The sequence below is a fragment of the Tiliqua scincoides genome, chromosome 7, assembly GCF_035046505.1.
Source record: "Tiliqua scincoides isolate rTilSci1 chromosome 7, rTilSci1.hap2, whole genome shotgun sequence".
NCBI classification, from domain to species: domain Eukaryota; kingdom Metazoa; phylum Chordata; class Lepidosauria; order Squamata; family Scincidae; genus Tiliqua; species Tiliqua scincoides.
In genome coordinates this window covers 63502221-63510121 of record NC_089827.1, presented here as the reverse complement: position 1 = coordinate 63510121, position 7901 = coordinate 63502221, and the positions used below count along the sequence as shown (strand labels likewise).

At 37.9% G+C, this 7901-nt stretch overlaps 1 pseudogene; it reads right to left on the bottom strand.

Moving 5' to 3' along the window:
* Nucleotides 1–864: 864 nt before the first annotated feature.
* Nucleotides 865–981, bottom strand: LOC136658060 (5S ribosomal RNA; annotated as a pseudogene).
* Between the last annotated feature and the right edge of the window lie 6920 nt (nucleotides 982–7901).

The following is a 7901-nucleotide window of genomic DNA, read 5'->3' as shown; positions in this document are numbered from 1 at the left end:
GGGTTCCTGACACCGACACAGCTGACTAGGCCATTGTTTGCAAGCTATAATTTAGGCATACAAAATGCCTCTGGGCAAAAGCACACTTGAGAATCTCAAAGTAGTGTCACCACTGTTAGCCGCATTAATGTATCTTCTTCTGAGGGCGTGCTTTGAAAAATACATGATAAATACATTATCTCAGTCATAATAGAAAACTCTGTCATAATGTAGCAAATAATAATCCTAAAGACTGGTGTAAGTTTAAATGAATACCAGATTTCAGGGCTGTGCCACGCTATTAAGCCATTTCTGCCCAATGTTGCATATACACAACAGGGACCAAATGTGTACACCTGTGGGCCAGGCAAAAATGGGTTAAAGTTATTCAGGTTATATTTAAATAATGAATTTCAGTCAGGTAAGAACTGCCCTAATTCTTGGAACTTGCCCACCACTATTATCATTTTTGCCACCAAAGTGAACTTGAAATTACAGAAGGGATTCCTAATTCATTCAGGCTGCAATCTTATACACACTTTCCTGGGAGTAAGCCCCATTGAACACAATGGGACTTACATCTGTGTAGACATGCATCGGATTGTGCTGTCACTCATTCGTGCAGTTTCTGACATTATGTCAATTACAACAGTCTCTTATGTTACTTAAGAAGACCAGTGATTATGTCTAAACTGATAATCTCAGCGATACTGATAAAGACAAGGAGTCGGCATTTGATGGCAAAATTTATATTGCTGTAGTAACGCTGCCTTTTTTGTATATGCACAGTAAAATGAAGCATCCTAAGCCCTTGTTACTAGAACTCAGTATTTCCATTGTAATTAGGTTGGTTGGCAACCTTCAGTCTCGAAAGACTATGGTATAAGCCTACAGCACCCGGTATTCCCAGGCGGTCTCCCATCCAAGTACTAACCAGGCCTGACCCTGCTTAGCTTCCGAGTTCAGATGAGATTGGGCATCTGCAGGGTAACAGTTGCATTTGTAATTGGTATTTCCATGTAATTAGGAAATACATTGAACCTTGTCAAAATTAGTTTTCTGTCATTCTTGACATCTATCAACCTAAAATCTGTCTTTGTTCCAATTGTTTCTTTAAAAAAAAATAAAACAGTATGTCAATCTTTGTCAGCAATTTTCAACCACTGTGTTGCAGTACATTGGCGTGCCACGAATCAGTGGTGCCATGGGAGTTTGTGGGGAGGTCATATATTTGTAGGGCCACGGCGGGCAGTGCAGTGTGCCTTGTCAGTTGTAAAAAAAACACAAAAAACTGATGTGTGGCTTGACAATTTTAGCACCATCTCAGGATGCCATGAGATGAAAAAGGTTGAAAATTGCTGATGTTGACAGTTTCAAGGATATTTAATGGAAGGATTTTTTTTTTTAACTAAATCATTCAATTTGGTATGAAAATCATTTTAAATACAAGGCAGAATCAAGAGATGAGCATATATTGTTTGCATTAATGACAACACATATTCACGAAGCATTACATTATAATTAGCTTGAAATCCAAAGTAGTTTAAGGAATTAATTGTTTAATTGATGTGTTTAATCCATTAATGCCCTCAGCTCTAATGATCTGTAATGTATAGAAAGAATAGATTCAGCTGCCCTAATGTTAATCTCTTCTTGCTTTATTATAGGATTTATTTTGGTCTTTTGCAGGGAAGGTTATATTTAATGTACAGGAGTACAGAGAAAAATACAAGACAACTATCACTAGTATATCCTTAAACATAATGCAATCATTCTCCATATTATATACAACACATATTTTACTGGGGATAGAAATTGTAATGGTTTTCAGTGGTGTCACATCCAATGTCTCATATAAACCCAAGCTGTAAAACCGGAAGCCACATCTGTATAGTTGGCTATCTGTGTTATTTTTGTTTATCATAAGTATGTAATCTTCAAATTATCTATTTTCTTAGATTTAAAAAAAATGTTATGTCAAATCTGCTGTGGAAAAATAAAATAGAAAACAAAGCCCCTCGGAAAGATCTATGTGGCGATGTAAATTAATAGTACAAAGCAGTGCAGAATCATAATTAGGAGAGAAAATGACTTTCTTTGTTCATTCCAGCATATATATCTGCTGGTGAAACACACACACACACACACACACACACGTGTGTGTGTGTGAAAGAGAGAGAGAGACCAGCATCTCAGAAAATAATGCAATTCAGACTGCAGAGACTGCCTCGCAGATTCTATTTATCTGTAGCTTAAAAAGCAGCTGCGTTTTTTGTAAAAACCAATGAATGTGGCAGTCCTACTTAAAGGTAGAAGAAAAAGGACACCCCTTGTTTTGTAATAAGGGGATTTTCAATTTAAAAGCAAGAGAGGGCCTGTTGTGTGAAGTATGGTTATTACATTCAGTGTATTCTATCTCACCCATCAGGAGGCTAATAATGAAGGAGTCAGAAAAGGAGGCCAATGCCATGAGGGTTATCTCTCAGCCCCAGATGCTGGATAAGTTGGAGAAGGCAGAATCGCTTCTGGATGACATTCAGGTCTGAATGATTATTTGGAGGGAAAAAAGGACTATTCTTTCCAAGGCAAACAGTCCATTTCACCTGACAGCTGTATATATTGGTCTAAAATTATGTGTATATAGATATCTATAAAGTTCACTTTATCACTTTCAGGTTTCTCCCCTTCGGTGTGGCAGTGAGCTTTCGGCAATACATTTCTGAGACAAAAGATCCACTTCGGGCCCAGCCACGCCTAAAGAGACGCTTTGGAGGAATTGCCAGGTTCACTTTTAATAATGAGAGAAAAATTACCCACATGGAGTCAGCAGAAAATGAAAAAGTAGCATACCTACTGCAAATAATTTCAGCAAGTGCCAAGGGGCTAGTTGAGAAATGGCTTTGTGAGGTGAATATGTTTAGCTCTTACTTAGGATTTTGTAACTGTAAAATCATCTCTTTTTTTTTCCTTTTAGGAATTAAGAATAAGCATATTTTTTAGGCTAAATGAATGTGAGAACATTTGTCTTTTGCCATGTTGATTGTTGATGGAGCAGATATCATTCTTTATTGTTGTTGTTTATGGCAGCTAATTTAATATATGCAAATATGCCCAACTAGCCACTGAAAGGCTCTCAGGGTGGGAGACTCAAATAAATGTGTGTGTCTGAAAGCATTTATGTGGATGTGTGTCCGTGTCTTTGTATGTGTCCTTGCTTCCTTGTGGTAATTCTTATTGTCCATGGCTTACATTTGTTTCCAAAGGGACACACGTGTGATTTCAATTCTTTCCAAAAACAAGTTAAATATATGACTGTATTTAACTTGAGTTATGTGACAACAGTTTGATTTTCAATACATGTATGCTAAGGATACACAAATAACATACATGGCCATATATTAAGCATTATTTGGGCAAATGTATCTGTTTTCAGTACAAACTTAAGTTTGAGGATCTCTTTCAGGTTCCCCCCCCCCGCCTTTTGTTTTATTTTACCACATGAGCTCATAATCAAAATCTTAACCCCCAAACCTATTTTCAAGGCTGCTCTTTTTTTGTGTGTGTTCAGAGCAGTGTCAGGTACGCAGACTTCATTAAAAAAAATAAATAAATATTGGAGACTGTGTTTCTTCCCTGCTGAATTTGTCCTGTAGCTTTTTGCTTCCTCCTTTTCATTCTAGACTGGCAGCCAACAAGGGAGTGCTGCTGAGGTTAACAATTTCCTTGCTTCCACAAATAAAGGCCTGCCATGCATGCAAAGGCACTGAAGGAAACTTTCAGCCAAGGCTGTGTCCCTTAAGAAGTCCTCACGAATGAAAGGATTAATTTGGCCAAGAGCCAATTCTGTTATGTGAATTTTGTCTGGCTGAGCAAAGCACAATAGAAAAAAAAAGTCTCCTTCTCTTCTCCTTCCTCTCTCATTCCGAAATAAAAACAAGTTTCACAACTAGGTTTCCCACATATCTGAGCCATGTGGGATACCACTAAGCCAACTTAGCATGAATCTTCTTCACAGTAGCCCTTTCAAAAGCAACAAGGGAACATCCTAAACCACCGCACTGCAAAATCCCAAGCTGATTTATAAGACACACTGGGCACAACTGGGCCAAAATTTAACTACTTTCATATCCCAATGAAATACACACTTACAAAAATCTCCTATGGAAACCAGTGGGATTCATGATTTTGCGTGAATTGTGGGCATTTTAATCTTAGTTTTGCCACATTGTTTCTAAAAGAAGAGCAGACATTTAAAAAGGGGGCCCAAATTAGCTGTACTCATAAGAACATAAGAACAGCCCCACTGGACCAGGCCATAGGCCCATCCAGTCCAGCTTCCTGTATCTCACAGAGGCCCACCAAATGCCCCAGGGAGCACAAGGAAAATGTGTCACACTCACGGGAAACGTGTCACATGCAAATCATGGCATATCCCCATCCAGAGCCAAAAAACATACAAAGTTCCATGCACTGTGGGCAAACACCATAGTGACTGTGCAGTTGCAACTATGTATCCAGACGGATATCAGCACGCACATAAGTTGAGCGCATGGAAGCCAGTGTCTCTGTGCAGAAAGGCTTTAAAGCTACTGAGGTATATAGATATACCAACGTGCATATGGCAATACATGACAACCTCTCTTTCCCACTCAACATATTTCTGTGTGCTCATTTGGAGAAAAGAGAAAAATTAGTAACTGCAGATAACATATCTTATTCTATATATAATGAGTAGGGTTTAGAATTATACCAATTAATTGGGGATTAGACAAATATTTTGATCCCGGCTTGATCTGTATTTTTTTGTCAGCGCCCTCAAAAAATGAGAGCGCAAGACAATGGCTGATGAGCAGCTGTGTATATTTTAATTCATCTCATTTAAAAACTCACCTAAAAACATATTGGAAGGTTTGGGAGTGCATTAATCTGGACCTAATTAGTGCCTATTTGTCCCTCAAAAGTGCAACCTGAGATTAATGAACATAAACTAGCATTTCATATGCAGTATTTAAACCATTTGCATGTTTTATGCATGATAATTTAATTTATTTATGCACTTCCTTTCATTTATGAGTTTCCTGTTCAGATTTCTGCTGACCAGATTGTGCAAGGGTAGAAGTAGGATTTGATAGGCAGTCAGAGAATATCACTTGGAAAATAAAATGGTGGATTTCAGAGGTAATCATTAACTACAATTTAAAATTAATCCTTTCTTCTTTTACTAAGATAAACATCAGTCGTTTTATTTCAAGTATCTATTTTTAGCCTTTGGAGGTTGGATATTCTTTAGGCTGCCATCCTGTACATGCTCACCTAGGAGTAAGCCTCATTGATTTCAATGGACTTACTTCTGAGTATACATGCGTAGAATTGTGCTGTAAGGTATCCTTACAAATGTGGAAACAAAACTATTCCCAAAAGGTTTTGAATGCAGAGTTAACTCATTTTATTGACTCCTTAGTGATCCTGGAGGCTTGTGTTTCAGCTTGGCCAATCAGTTGGAAAAGAATAGTGATTTCATCTGTGAATCACTGCATTCATTCCAGGACTTCTAGAGTCCTGTCTTGAATTTGGAAATAATAGTATAATATCATTTGTTCACCGACCAACAGAAATAGGATTGTAGATAGTGGCTTTCTCATGGATTGGAACATGGTTTGTGAGCCTTGCATTTACAGAACTATGCTTGTCGTATTCATACCACCAGCCCAGTTAATCAGATGTGCTTTTGCAAGCTGGTGTATGATTTTTTTTTTATTGCCCCCAAAGCAAACTCCATGTTTGCCACAGCAGGAAGCGACAGTGGGTGAGAGGGTGAGAGGAGTCTTCAAAGTTTTCAAGCTTATTTTTATAGTCCTCTTGTCTTTTCTATGTGTTCAAAGATGTCTGTTCCAGTGCTATCTTTCTGTGGTGTCCTTGTCTATTCAGTGAAATTCAATTGTTGTGTGTTGTGACTGTCCCTTAATCTGTTGAGGTAGCAACCTCTCTGAAGCCTGAAGTGCTGCTAATTTGTGATGTAACCATTGTGGTGTGTTTCTTAATCATTGACATGTAGTTTTAAAATGTTGAGTAATGTGGCATGAAATCCTCAGTTAGTTTGGCAATGGTTGTGAACTCATGTGAAGAAAATCAGTATTGCATCTGATCAAGATAAATTCACTCTAGTGTTTTATGGCTTTTTATTCCTATGTGATAGTAATAAAGTCTCATGTAGGGATGGAAGCCATGAAATACATTGTGAAAAATCATCAACTAAGATGAGCCATCAGAATAGATGCATTGTGGTAGTGGAGATGATAACCATGATTGGAAACTGATGTAGAATGTTGTCTTGCTGACCTCCACCCTTGCACTACTTCTTCATTGCCTCACCCTTAGAGTTTGAGGGACAAGGGAAGTAGTTTCTAACAAGATAATTCATCTTTTAAATCAACATCTGTCTTATATTTTTATACATTTTTTTTATTTTTGTTATTAAACACTGTGCATGGAACACTGAATTATACAGTAAAGAAAAATATTGGATCAATAGAATCTGTGGCATTAAGAGACGGTCCAGGTTTCTATACTCCCATACCCAGGGAATGATCTCACTGGTAAGATAGAATTGAAGTCAAAAAATAAAATAAAATCCTTTTATCTGCATTGGCACATTTTTCCTAAAGGGCATGCTCTTCCTTTCCTGGTTTTGAGACAAAATATGATTTATTGGGGGGGGGGGGCACACTGTGATTCTAGGGTGGTCACGAGAAAAATCACATCATCCCATTTGTTGAATGGTGCATGTTTACAAACATTATGGAAACCACATGGGACCAGCCACACCGCAGTGGCTCCTATGCTGCCAAGATAATGTTTGAATGAAGTCTAAGAATGTGTCTGAATGAGCCCCTAAACGTTCCTCAATTCTCAAGATTTGCACAATATTGTCAGTCTTACCTAACTCTCCTTCTGGGTGGTGATTCTGACCTTGATATTTTTTGAAGAATACCAAGCACTGTTACAGTTGTGGACTTTTTCCACCATCTATTTTTTTTGTCCTTTCTCTGTTCAAATAACTTTTAATAAAACTTATTTTTGTAACTTTCTGTCTTCTGTTTCTCTCAAAATGCAACAAACGTGACTTCTTGTTTAGCTCTGGGATGCTGTCATAGTTGACTATTCTGAAGATGCAGGCAGCATCAAAAGTCATAGGCAAGGATCCCAATTTGAAAGAGTGATCTGTTTGAACAACGCAACACACAACATTTTATCTTAATTAAACCACAGTTGTTCTTTGAAGCTGACTCTTGTGGACCACCTTGCTTGATACATTTCATGGATGGATGTCTAGAATACCAGTGTACTGCACCCCCCAAAAAACCTATATAATTCATAATTCCCAATTACCATAGCCTCTTACAGAAGTTCAATTGAGGTACAACACATAGGTGGACGAAGAGAGTGAATTTATGACTACAGGTCCTTTAGAACTGCAGTGCTGGTACAAATCAATGACATAGAGTCGAATGGTTTGAGATTCTTCAAGTGTGAGATTCCTATTGGAATCTGGTAGTTGCTGTTGGAGGCTTGAATGGCCTTCTATAATCTCTGATTTCCACTCCCGTACTGAAATGGTAAAAGTGAAGCAGTGGTTTTGTTTGATTTCTTTTTTCTCTTTCCTGCAACAATACTGTGAGCTAGAGGTGGCAGCAATTTTTGATCCCCTTCAGGAAGAATGGGGCTCTTTGGGGAAAGAATACATTAAGTTCTAATGATTAGAAATCTTTACCTCTTTCCGCCTGCCTCAGTTTGTCACATCTGGAGAATCTCAAGCTGTGTGCATTTATTAAAAAAAAAAAAAAAAAAGCAAACCAAAGACCACGAAGGCTTGCTCCAGTTCAGTGGATTAGGTATCCATTTACAGATGAATACATCTATTA